The sequence below is a fragment of the Schistocerca serialis genome, chromosome 4, assembly GCF_023864345.2.
Source record: "Schistocerca serialis cubense isolate TAMUIC-IGC-003099 chromosome 4, iqSchSeri2.2, whole genome shotgun sequence".
NCBI lineage: Eukaryota > Metazoa > Arthropoda > Insecta > Orthoptera > Acrididae > Schistocerca > Schistocerca serialis.
This window is the reverse complement of record NC_064641.1, coordinates 546,414,156-546,428,488: the sequence shown is the minus strand read 5'-3', so window position 1 is coordinate 546,428,488 and position 14,333 is coordinate 546,414,156.

Below are 14,333 nucleotides of genomic sequence, written 5' to 3'. Positions count from 1 at the left end.
CGATACAGCATCTGACCTACCAAATCATACTCACATTCAGGGATTTATTAAATCAACTGCGGGGAATGCAAAAACTTTTGTGTAGGACAAACGTGTAGGTTTGCCATTAGATTTAGAGATCGCATTTAGACCAGTGACAAATGTAGCTCTTCGTTTGGGCACCGTCTTCGGAAGACAAAACACAAGTTGAATGTCATCGAAAACTCCTTACAAATTCATCATAGTGTCGGTAAGGGAAACTATCTAGATTGTTTATAAGAGATCGAAGTTTATAGGCCATTTAGAGGTCAGCCAGAACATACCTTGAATGAACACAGTGACCTCAAAAATAAGATATCTTAGACCACTTTCGGAATGCCTTACTAGACGGCGATTTTAGACAGTCTGAATTTCTGCATTTTCGGTCATGGGAAATATTTTTGACCATGCTACACTTGCTGCGGATCATTATTTCCCTATAAACTTTCTCAGGTGTGACAACATTAGCACATCATTAGCACGGTGTTGTACCTATGTGCGATTGGATGCACGTGCTTTACTTATATGGAATTCCACCTTTAATTTCCATTTAGAATTCTCTACCTTTCTTTCCTTGTTATTTCAATTCCCTACGAAGGGGAGTAAGCTTACTGCAGATAAAACCACTCACCAGCAAAAGGTTATGTCAACCGAAAAGGTATTTCAAAGTACACAAAAAATTGACAATAAATATTAGCAGTAATAAACAAACTAGCCTCTGATTGCAAGGGTGGTTTTATACCATAATTATAACACGATCGATTTCAGGATTTCGAGTCTCGTCTTCAGATACAGCTGAAGTAAAATACGGAAAGGAATATTAAAAGCAGTTTTGGTGTAATATGATTTAAACTGTCAATGGATCGTGTTTAGGTAATCATGTACATAAGAGAGGTGTATGGCAAGAATACATCGAAGTTTGGGCATATCATGTGAACGAAGACTAGGAGCAGGTAGAATGGTAGAAGTTTTAAGCTGGAAAAACACGAGATTTTAATACTGAAGCCTAAGAATATAATGAAATCTATGATCGTGACCTACAGAGGTCTCTGAAATGTTTTCGGGGTTTACATAAACATCAAGAGGGAAGGGACGTTAATTGATGGCTATTTCAAATAGTAACTGAAAAAGGATAAAAGACGAGATTGAGAACGTAAAAAAAGTAAAAATTACACGTCAAATCTGTACTAGTGTACAACAATAGAAGGTGTTGAACGAAGATCTTACTAAGGAAGTGTTAAATAAGAATAATTATAGCCATGCTAGTAAACTACACTATAGGTGCAATAATAGTGTCGAAAATTCTGGGAAGAATGAAGACAGAGTAGACAGATTTAGAAGAATCAAAGATGAGAATTAAATATTTTTCAGTTTTGAAAGACCAGTTCCTTGACAGTGCACCTTTCCTTTAACTTTTCATTCTCTGATGACGAGTCACAAGACATCAAGGTGTTGTTACACACGTTTGACTCTTGTACCGACTAGACTAACGTAGATGAATCTGTGCAGTGTTGGGAGGTATTGTGAAGTCCACTGTTGTATTTTTTACAACAAAACCAGTAACTGCTTTTATATCAAGTAAAACAATAACTGTACGCTCAGAAAGTAGATCTTATTACGAGCAATACTGACGAATATTGTTGTAGACATATATAATAGGTAAGTAAGGGGTAAGTAATGGGTGAGTAACTGCTGGACGTAACGACCCCCAATGTCGACTTACATTTCCATCCAGTTTTCAAATATATCCATAATACAGTTGATCGATGAATTTTGACTGACTATTACTGCCGTCTATTACTTTCTCAATAGTAGTTAACGTAGGGAGCACGGTTTGTTTAAATATTTCCCTCGAGTGTTACTCAACAGTTGCGTTTTATTAGTTAACCTTTGAAATATTTTACGTAATTTAATGGTGAGTAACGCCCAGAAATCCTGTTCATTCAGGTAAACACAAACAATGGGAATATTAACTATGATTAGACAGAATAAATAATTTTACTACTCATCTTAAGATATCCTAGGATTATCAATGAGTCATAAACTCTTGTATTGAAAAACCTTAAGTGAATCTACCAAAGTACCAAAATGTAGCTTGTTACTCTTCAACTACCCTTGAGATTATATTTCAGTTCTATTACATGACGTGAAGCCGTAACAATTGATTCTAGTTTGTTTATTGTAGCCAAAAAAGTTAAATCCGTTCTTGAATTATTCTGCTATAAGAAGATTCCTAGACTTCAGCGGCAGACGGCTCTTTATTGCTCGCTTTATGGCTGTTGTGATAAATTTGATTTACCAGAATAAACTTACCGCTGTTACTATCTTTTATTCTGCCATGTGAGCGGCAGGTCACGTTGTCGAGTGCTGTTGCTCAAGTGTACTTCGCTGGAGTTCTCTGAGCACATAGACGGCCACGTGAGCTGGAAAATAACGACAGCAGTGGAAACTTCGTGTTTCATGCCCTGACTAGCAACTGCAGAAACCACTTGGCTGGTACCAAGGTTGTAGCCTTAAGCGTACGACGATAGAGACAACGGATGCTGTTAGAGTGACTGAGGATATTTGTCAGGATAAATATCTGAAGTTTCAAGTACCTGTATGTCTGACATCGAGAAACTGAACAACGTCCAGCGATGTTTATCAGTGGTTCGAATATATACGGTGTCTTAAAAAAAGAGAGATTTCAAACTGAGGAGAAAACTTAATATTCAAATTATATTTTTATATATAATTTTGGAGCGAATACATGATACATTTATCTAAGGGTATATTAAGCTGCAAGCAAAGTACATATCATCGCCACGTTCACTGATAACGTTTCTAGAAATTGGTAAAAGATAGAATCAGCCATACTTTATTAGTAGCAATATTTTATTAGCTTTTATAATTAATTTTGAATTGGACCACTATAAATGAGTATAGAGTAACAGTAGCCAGTGTGTAAGCAGTTCGTCATCATCAAACGGTGATTGTTTCTTGAGATAGCACAAATTTGTTTACGCTTTTGTTGTTACTTATTCATTTATTAGTAACAGCGTTGGCAAATAATTTATGTTGCTAAGGGTGCAAAAGAAAAGACGTCAAAAGAGGAAAAGTTGCTTTTAATAGTTACACGTTTCGAGCAATGTTCACCTGGAAGCCAGATTTGTCTGTACCTTTGCTATTACGTTCGGATTATACATATCTAACAATTTTGCTTAAATTAGCTGCAGTAGGAAACAGTAGTACTAGTAGAGCTACCGATGGCTTCCATAATAAGTGTTTGCGGTTGATATTTGATCCCTGAGGAAAATTACTTTCGTTAGGTCAATAATTTTCTGCGTTTCATAGCTCAGAGTTCGACTCGAAATTTTGCAAGACACATTGCCCTTTGATATGCTAGGAAACTATCTAGTAACACCACCGCATTTTTTTGTTTTTTTGTGTCACCAGCCTTCTGTCTGGTATGACGCAGCTATCCGTATTTCAGGTGCTGTAAGTATTAGGATGCTAAAAATAGAAACACCAGTTTTCGATCACAGTATGTAGCATACCGTGACTGCTTGCTTAATGGAGAATGAACCGTAGAGCATAATTTAATTTGTTACGAGGTATCAAGTTTAATATGGCACTGCGAAGCCCAGACGAGACAAAAGAAGCCTTTGACGGGGCTACTACCACTTAATTTAAAATAGCCTGTGAGCCAAGCATAGACTACAGATCAAGTTGAAGATACGATTAACGTAGCAAAATGAGTTCCAATATTTGATACTGAAGTAAACAATGCACATCTGAATAGATACTTACCGTATGGGTACCGAATTGAAAGTTACTTGAACTGTGAGACTATATCTCAAAGAAATTCAATGGAAAGATATGGGAAACAATTTACTATTCCCAAAATGTACATCGTCATGCTGCTTGACAGCTATTTTTAATGTCTCTTTATGAACTACACGCGCTACAAAATTAAAGGATAGCTTTTTCGAAACCAAGTAATTGCCTCACATTGTGAGACAGAAGCTTGAAATTTGGATCGAAGATGCCTACAATCTTCCTCTGAAATGGTGTCAAAGCGTGGCTCCCTGCGACGTCTCGCTCTACTTCGCATAACACAGTTGCATGACTTCAACGCTTGGCGTCGCTGTGCTGACCTGCCCATTGTGTGGCATGTAAATGGTGGCATTAGGCATAATTTTCGTGAAATTTGGTGGCAATGTAACATCATTAACCAACTTTACACCCCATACGCACTTCCGAGCTCTGACCTTTTTTTCCGCAAGACACCTTGCTGTTTGAAGCGTCGTCGAGCCGAGGCTGACGTCACAGTGCGCCACAGTCTTGCACCATCAAAGAAGAATTTTGTAGATACCGTTAAGCCAAATTCCAAGCATCTGCGTCGCAATGGCAGATAATTACCGGGTTTTGAAAAATTAATCATCTAATTATGATGCGCAGTGTACTAACAAACGAAGTCAGAAAATAAAATTTAAAATGTGATTGAAAAGTTTCGACCCTGCATGTCGAAAAAGGGAAGAGGGTGAAATGTCTCTTTTCAAAATCTTTCGGATTCTAGGGATTGATACGCATTTTATGTCCTCTTATCACATGACCTCTTAGCACCAGTATAGATATTTCATCACACGAGAGTTCCTCGTTTCAATACCGACTGGATTTCTATGGGGAAACAGAAAGTATATTGTTTAAACGTGCCTTATAACATCAGCCAACATGATTTTGCTGCGCTGGTACTGCTAATGGCTGAAAGAAAGAGTAAACCGTAACGGTAATTTTTCTCAGACTCACGTAGCTCTTCTGTATGGTTAAAAGGTGATGACGTCTTGTTGGTTAAGATACTGTCGAGAACATAGTGAATACATTATCTTAGAAAAGATATATACGATGCCAATATTTATAACAGTAAGAAATTATTAAGGTAGTAAAGGGGGACGAAAATTAATCATGATGGGGAACTGTAATTTTATAGTAGCAAAAGGGAGAGAAGAGAAAATAGTGGGGTTACATGGAATGGGGCAAAGAAATGAAAGAGGAAACTGCCTGGCAGCGTAATTTAATCATGGTCAAGAATGACGAAAGATGGTAGTCTGCGTCATTCTCAATGGAGAGAAGTCTTCCGAAGTAAGAGTGATTTCAAGTGTGCCGCAAGAGAGTGTCGTAGGACCGTTGCTATTCACAATATACATAAATGACCTTGTGGATGACATCGGAAGTTCACTGAGGCTTTTTGCGGATGATGCTGTGGTATATCGAGAGGTTGTAACGATGGAAAATTGTACTGAAATGCAGGAGGATCTGCAGCGAATTGACACATTGTGCAGGGAATGGCAATTCAATATCAATGTAGACAAGTGTAATGTGCTGCGAATACATAGAAAGAAAGATCCCTTATCATTTAGCTACAATATAACTGGTCAGCAACTGGAAGAAGTTAATTCCATAAATTATCTGGGAGAACGCATTAGGAGTGATTTAAAATGGAATGATCATATAACATTAATCGTCGGTAAAGCAGATACCAGACTTAGATTCATTGGAAGAATACTAAGGAAATGCAATCCGAAAACAAAGCAAGTAGGTTACAGTACGCTTGTTCGCCCACTGCTTGAATACTGCTCAGCAGTGTGGGATCCGTACCAGATAGGGTTGATAGAAGAGATAGAGAAGATCCAACGGAGAGCAGTGCGCTTCGTTGCAGGATCATTTAGTAATCGCGAAAGCGTTACGGAGATGATAGATAAACTCCAGTGGAAGACTCTGCAGGAGAGACGCTCAGTAGCTCGGTACGGGTTTTTGTTGAAGTTTCGAGGACATTCCTTCACCGAGGAGTCAAGCGGTATATTTCTCCCTCCTACGTATATCTCGCGAAGAGACCATGAGGATAAAATCAGAGAGATTAGAGCCCACACAGAGGCATACCGACAATCCTTCTTTCCACGAACAATACGAGACTGGAATAGAAGGGAGAACCGATAGAGGTACTCAAGGTACCCTCCGCCACACACCGTCAGGTGGCTTGCGGAGTATGGATGTAGATGTAGATGAAGATGTAGAAGAGAGTTGGAGACACCGGAAGGTTTCAGACTGATTATCCAAGGTAACACTGAGATTTCAGAACTAGATTTTAAACTGCAAGACATTTCCAGGGGGCAGATGTGGAGTCTGGCCGCAATTTCTTTGTTTAAACTGTAAATTATAACTGAAAAAATTGCAAAAATGATAGGAGTTTAAGGAAGAGGAATCTAGATAAGTTAATAAAAACTGAGGTTGTCAACAGTCTCAGAAGAAACATGAGGTAATGATTCACTGCACAGGGGAAAGGAACGCAGTAGAAGACGAATGGGTAGCTTTGACAGATGAAATAATGAAGGTAGTACATGACCAAATAGGTAAAAAGACAAATGTCGCAGGAACTATTGAATTTAATAGATGAAATGGAAAAATATAAAAATGCAGCATATGAAGCAGACAATTGAAGGGATATATAAGCATATTTCTGGAGGGGAAAGACAGATAGCAATTATAGCAAAAGAGACTTCTGGAGAAGAGAAGAGAAGCAGTTGCATGAATACCAAGAACTCAGATGCAAAACCATTAGTAAGCAAAGAAGGGAACAGGGAAAGATGGCAGGAAACTGAACTAGAAGGCACTATTACAGAAAGGGAACAGGACGTAGACAAAGATGAAATGAGAGATAAGATGCTGCAAGATGAGAGACCTACGTCGACACAAGGTCTCTGGAACAGACGAAGTTCTGTCAGAATGAACTGATATCCTTGGGAGAACCATCCGTGAGAAAACTATTCCACCTGTTGTGCAATATGTACCACACAGGCTAAATTCCATCGTACGTGAAGAAGAGTTTAATAAGTGTAGTTCCAAAGAAATCGGGTGCGACTGATGAAAATATTGCCGAACTATCTGTTCAAGGAATGCATAATAATTACAAGAATTCATTACAGACGAATGGAAAAACTGGTAGAAACTGACCTCGGGAAAATCTGTTTGGTTTCTGGTGAAATGTAGTAATGCACGAGGCATTACTGACTCTACGATTTCTCTGAAAATATAGATTAAGGAAAGGCAAAAATACATTTATAGAATTTTTATACTTACAAGACTTATCTTTTGACAATGTTGACTGGAATTCACTTTTTCAAATTCTGAAGGGAGCAGGATAAAATGCAGGGAGAGCAAGGAGTTAGAAACTTGAACAGAAACCAAACGACAGTTATAAGAGGTGAATGGTAGGAACGGGATGCAGTGGTTCAGAAGGGAGGGAGACAGGGTTATAGCCTATCCCAAATGTCTTGCAATCTGTACACTGAACAAGCAGTAAAGGAAATGAAAGGAAAATTTGGAGAAGAAATTAGAGTTCAGAGAGAAGAAATAAAAATTTTGACCTTTGTGAACAACGTTGCAATTTTGTCACTGACAGCAAAGGACTTGAGAAGAAGAGTGGAATGGAATGGATCGAGTTTCCAAAGGAAGCTGGAAGATGAACATAAACAAAAGCAAAGCAAACCTAAGGGAATGTCGTTCAGTTAAATCAGGTGATGCTGAGGGAATTGGATTAAGAAACTAGAGACTAAAAGTAGTAGGCGAGGTTTGCTATTTAAGCAGTAAAATAACAAATGATGGACAATGCAGAGAGGATATAAAATATAGACAGGCAATGGCAACAAAGGAAAAAACTTCCGAAGAAGAATGATGTGTTAACACCGCCTATAGATTTGTATTAAGATTTTTTTCTAAAGGTATTCGTCTGGAGTGTATCCACGTATGGAAGTGAAAAATGGACGATAAACAATTTAGATAAGAAGAGAATAGGTACTTTTGAAATGTAATGCTTCAAAGAAATGCTGAAGATCAGATTGGTAAATCATGTTGTGACGCAATTTGATTACATGTAGTGATCGATTGATATGACATGTTCTGGGACATCAGTGTACCATAAATTCAGTATTGGAGGGAAGTATATGGGGCAAACGTTATAGAGGGAAACCAAGAGGTGACTATTGTAAACAGATTCAGAAGGAAATAGACTGCAGAAATTATTCAGAGATGAAGAGGGTTGCACAGGATACAGCAGCGTTGAGAGCTGCATGAGACCAGTTTGCGGACTGAAGTCTACAACAACGACGACAACAACAACGACGACAATACTGAAATAAACATTTTACATTATCTATTTTGTTTACAATACCCTCATATCAATAAGGGTTTTACACTCTGTCCTCGGATCGTCAATGACTGCATCGTGTATGCACGTAGTTCCACGTGAGAATGGCGTAATCTTTCAAAATACGAGTAGTACACCTTAAAACTGGCGATAAATTGGATTGCGTTAGACTCTGTGCCACACAGTAATAAAAGTGTCACTCACTCAGTACATTACAAACAATAGCAAAATTCTTTAGGAAGTAAATTACTTTTTATATATTATCATGTCAAATATGCTAATTTATGACACTATTTCACAATAGATTTGTATCAGTACAACCACTGCATATGGGGTAGACAACTACACCATAACTGTCATGCTCTGAACTAATTCACTTATATAGTACACACTCATTCTCAGCTCCAGGCATGGTTTAGACATAAAATATTATTTTAAAGGAAAATTTTATAGTTCCAAAGAAATGTTTTCACAGACAAATCCTTGAGGGATATGACAGAAAAAGAACAATTTGACAACTAGGAGAGACAGTGGCTATTAATAGTTTAAAGACCCATCAAAAGTAGCCTTCACCACTTTCGGGATTATGAAGTAGTTATTCGACTTATTTATCATTAACAAGTACAGCAAATGTGTTAAGTAACATGTTACTTGCTTTTCAAGTGATGAATTGAACTGGAAATCGATGTTTCTGGTGTAATCAGCCTCATGAAAGTACTACTAGTACAGGATCATTTCACAGAGGCACTGCACACATGAACATTAACCACATTCAAACACGTCTTACTTAAGTTAAAATCCGTCATAAATAATAATAACAGCTGTTGTTAAGAGTAAATCTGTTTCGACATTAGCGAACTATGCACTTCAATGAGCCTGAGAACTGCATGTTGGCTATAAACCTCATAGGTGTACTGCCCATGACATTAGAGGCCATGCCTTTCATACCTGTGGCACCAGTCCCATTCTAATAAGCCACCCCTCATTTCTTGGAAAGGTCATGACCATTAATATGAAACAGCCAGTCAAATTGTAACCCCAGAACAGCCATCTGTACAAATAATCTGAATACTTTTGAGATAGGTTCCAAAGTCAACGAGAATTATCGAAGTAAAAGAACGCCAGAAGATAGTAAGAAGTTGCAGAACGACCTGTAGAGAACTGATGAATCGCGAAGACTCTGGCAGTTGACCCAGAACGTAAATAAATGTAACATATTGTGCATACATAGGAAAAGAAATCCACTACTGTACAGCTACACTACTGATGACAAACAGCTGGAGACAGCGTCTTCCGTGAAATATCTAGGCGTAACTATCCGGAGCAACCTTAATGGGAATGACCGCCGGCCACTGTGCTCGAGCGGTTCTAGGCACTTCAGTCCGAAACAGCTTTGCTGCTATGGTCGCAGGTTCGAATCCTGCCTTGGGCATGGATGTGTGTGATGCCCTTAGATTGGTTAAGTTTAAGTAGTTCTAAGTCTATGGGACTGATTACCTCAGTTGTTAAGTCCCATGGTGCTTAGAGCCATTTTGGAATAACTATAATTATAAAACAGAAAGTGGGAAAAGCAGACACAAGACTCAGATTCATCGGAAGAATCTTAAGGAAATGTAACTCATCCACGAAAGAAGTGGCTTATAAGGAGCTTGTTCGCCCAATTCTTGAGTATTGGTCATCTATCTAGGAACCCTGTCTGGTAGGACTGATAGAGGAGACAGGGGAGAGCGGTGCGTTTCGTCACAGGATCGTTTAGCTGGCTAGAGAGCTTTACGAAAATGCTAAACAAACTCCACTGGCAGATGTTACGAGGGAGACGTTGTGCATCACTGACAGATTTACTATTGAAATTTCGGGATGCACTTTTCAGGAAGAGTCAGACAACATTTTACATTCCCCTGCATACATCTCGCGTATTGACCACGAGTAGAAAATTCGGGAAATTAGAGCCAATACAGAAGCTTACCGACTAACATTCTTCCCACGCATTATTCGCGAGTGGAACAGGGTTGGAGGGGTCAGATAGTGGTACCGAAAGTACCCTCCGCCCTCCGCTGGGGGAGTGTGATGTAGATGTAGAAGTAAACATTGTTGTTATCACATCTCAGTTCGTCAAAAAATAATCTCTAAAACCGCTATCAGAGTATGCATATTTTATAGTGACCCTATGATAAGGTATTAACATCATATTCAGGCTTAAAACATCGTCTTCTGCTGTCAATGAAACTACATGACAGTTTGAAGAAACAGTATACTGAACACTACTAATATTCACATAGATAAAATAAGGTGAAGGGGGTGGTATACTTTCAACTACTCACCTACAAAGTCACTCAAACATTATAATGACTCCATCCTACGATAATGTTATTTTCTACTGATAATGCTAAGCATTCCAGACAGTTATAGTTCTAACAAAGAAACAGGCATTCAGAATTGGAATAGTAATCTAAGACCATAAGCTGACTTGGAGGTACTGCAACTGGATAGTGTATGTTCAGTAACATGATGGCAGGTGTAAGCTAGTGGATCTTAAAAATATTGTAACACCAGTTGTTGACAGTGTATATGTGTAGTGGGTGTGAGCTGCTGGGGATGTCAGCTTCTTGGGGTGTCAACTGCTGAGTGTATCAGCTACTGGGTTTTCTCTCCATGTTTCAGTACAAATGCAACAAATTCCCTAATGTTACAGTGAAACTGTAATATGTTGGGTCTGTGTTACAGCAAACTTGTAACGAGTAGCCATATGCTACAGAATTTCCAGTGTAACGGTTTCCAGCGTAGCTATCTTAGAAAAAGTTGGATGGTGTAATGAAGGTCATTTGACATGGTGACAGTCATTAACTCGCGTGTGCTTTTATCTAGTCAGCAAAATAGGGCATTCCTGGATATTTCAGTAAAACTGTAAGAAGGCACTCCATGTGTCAGTTTCGTAGTTCATACTGTAGGCATTATGAAGGTCCTTTTACAGTGTGACTGCAATTACCACAATCATGCTAACCAACATTAAAGAAAATGCATGATGACAGTGTTTGTGTAATAATGTAAACATCAGCTACTTGATCTCAAGTAGTAATCTAACACCCGAAGCTGATACTCTATGTGCCGAATCGGTGGTGGAGAGTTTAGAATACTTTCAAACAGACTAGTTCGCAGTAGTGTCAGCAAGTCACATTCTCACATTACAGGAAGTGCCATAATGTAACACTATATCAAATCTTCGGATCGAGTTTCAGCTACTGGATATAAAAGCTATTCTAACACTGGTTACTGGCAGTATGTATCTGCAGTGGGTGACAGGTACTGGGGGCGTCAGCTTCTGGGGACATCAGCAACTTGGGTGTTACCCACTGGGCGCTGTCAGTTACTTGGGGTGTCTGCTACTGAGGGTGTCAACTACTGGTGTCGTCAGGAACTGGGGGTATCAGCGACTTGGGATGTCTATCGGGGGTGTCAGCTGTAGGTTTTGTCAGCTATTGACTGTGTCAGAAAATGGTGGTGTCAGTTACTTGGGTTGCCCTCTATGTTACAGCATAACTGTAGCCAATTGCTCTATGCTAAAATGAAACTGCAATAAGTTTCGCCATACTACAATGAAATTGTAACAAGATGTTCCATGTTACAGTGAAACTGTAATGAGTTGCTCTTGATTTTGCAGCAAAATGGTAACAAATAGGTACAAAACAATAACACCTTGCTCTGAAACTGTTACAGTTGCCTAAAACTATTAGAGGGTGTCCCGAAACTGTGACAAGTTGCCACACACAATACTTTTTGTAACCTGTTACCGTTTTCCTGTAACATGTAATGTGTTACAGTTTCTATGTAACATGGATGGCAAACAGAGTAGCTGATACCTCCACAGCATGTGACATTCCAAGTAGGAGATACCAACTGCACATGCGGTCAGATAGTGGGGGGTTACAGTCTTAAGATCCAGTAGCTAACACCTGCAATCATATTATTGTACAACCACTCCCAAATTTTGGCTCATACGCTGCCATAATTTGATTTTAGAGTACCATTTCAGTTCTGAATGCCTGTTTTTTATGGCAACTGTTACTGTCTTGTAACTAAGGTATGACAGTAGAAATATCGATGTTTTGTGTTTGAAATAGTAACATTTTGAGGAATAGAGATCTACGAGTAGAATGATCTTAGTGTATTATGATAATCTTAGTGTATTATGATAACCATTGTATTTGTATTTGTGTGTGTGTGTGTGTGTGTGTGTGTGTGTGTGTGTGTGTTTGTGTTCTTGTGTGTTTTCTTGAAATCGTTACTAATTATGGTACATAATTTTTTTTTGGTGACAAAGATTGTATTTTCGAGATACATTCGTTTCAGGTCTGACTTGTACCACCTCCATCTTTGGTTGTGTTTTCTAGTATGTAAACATTATATTATGAAGTCCTCCTGAAGTTTTACTTCCCAATGGAGATCTCATCAAAATATATTTTTCCCTCCATCCCAAAATGCTATCTGATAAGTAGTTTGTCTGTGGCTACACTCTGTATTTTTCCATGGCGTAGTTTGATTGGATTTTGCTATTATTTAGCAGCTGGTTATGAAAATACAACCTGTACGTATTTTAGAAAGCCTTAGCACCATAGTTTCAATTGGTGAATACTGCACCAATCCCCAAATGTCGTTTCCTCACCTAATCTCGATTAGACGTGAATCAGTTTTAATGAAAACGAATAACTGCCAAGAAATATCATCCTTTATATTTTCTAGTGGGTAATGTGAACACAACGCCAGAAATTTCAAATCGCTGAGACTACAGCTCTACCGCTACATTGTAACTATTTCATTTTAAATGCTTTAAACTTTCGTGATTCGCTGTTTCATGTATTTCATTTTAATGGCCACTACGGACCCAAGAAATAAGGTTGTGTTTTTGGAAATTTAATAACTTCATAGGTAAGGAAGCTGCGGCCTTCGACGTTACGGATAGTAGAACTATGCAGTTTCTAGTGCATTTGCATTTGTCAATGTCTTTAATTGCAAGTGCACTGTAGTCAGCTTAGATACACTGCTATTGTTGTTATGGTATTATGTCCAAAGATGATATAATTCATTATCTATGTTAATCTATCACATACAGGCCAAGTAACTACTCAACAAGTAATTACTGCAATGTATTTCCATTTGACCCTGGTCACTGCATTCAACCCTTGGTCTCCCTCTACAGTGTGTTCCATCACCTGATCCCCTCTTTTAGTCAGGTTGTGCCATAAATTTTTTTCATTGCCAGTTCGATTTATTACCGCTTCATCAAATACTTTATCTATCAATATAATCTTCAATATAATTCTGTAGATGCATATTTCTAAAGTTTCTTCTATTCTCGTCTTGAGTGAACTGTTTCTTGTCCATATTTCACTTCTATGCAAAACTACACTACAGGTAAGTACAGTAAGGAATGACTTCTGAACACATAACTTACGTTAGATGTTAAGAAATTCCTCACAGATACAATGTTTTCTTGCTATAGTGAGTCTGCATTTTATACCCGGTCTTCTTTGGCAATTATCAGTTATTTTGCAGCTCTAACAGTAAAACTTAGATCAGACAGTGTCTTATTTCATCTAATTCCCACGCCTGTTTTAATTCAAAGACATTCCATTGGCCTTGTTTAGACTTTGTTAATTCTAATCTTATAACCTCTTATCAAGACATTATTCATTCAGTTCAGCTACTTTTCACTGTCCTTGAATGTCTCCATTTTAAAGAATAATCTGTGGACGAAAGAGGATATTTAGAAATCACCCCTCCAAACACTAAAACTGATATGTACTACCTGAGGCAAGGCATAATTCATATCTGTAGAAAGAAAATGAGAAAGAGAGAGAGAGAGAGAGAGAGAGAGAGAGAGAGAAGTTAAACTGAAACTAAAATTTCATGGTGAATTTATAATCATTTGCCAAAGTATGTTTGGAGACTCTTGTTCGTTAAGCGTGGAGGAAAGCTGGTTCATTGTGGTGAATTTGTATACTACTTTCGGATTGTTTATGATGTGGAATTAATGATAAGCCTTTTTTGAAGTAGAACAATCATGATTCATTTAATTGTGTATGGCTGGCCGACGTGGCCGAGCGGTTCTAGGTGCTACAGTCTGGAACCGCGGGAG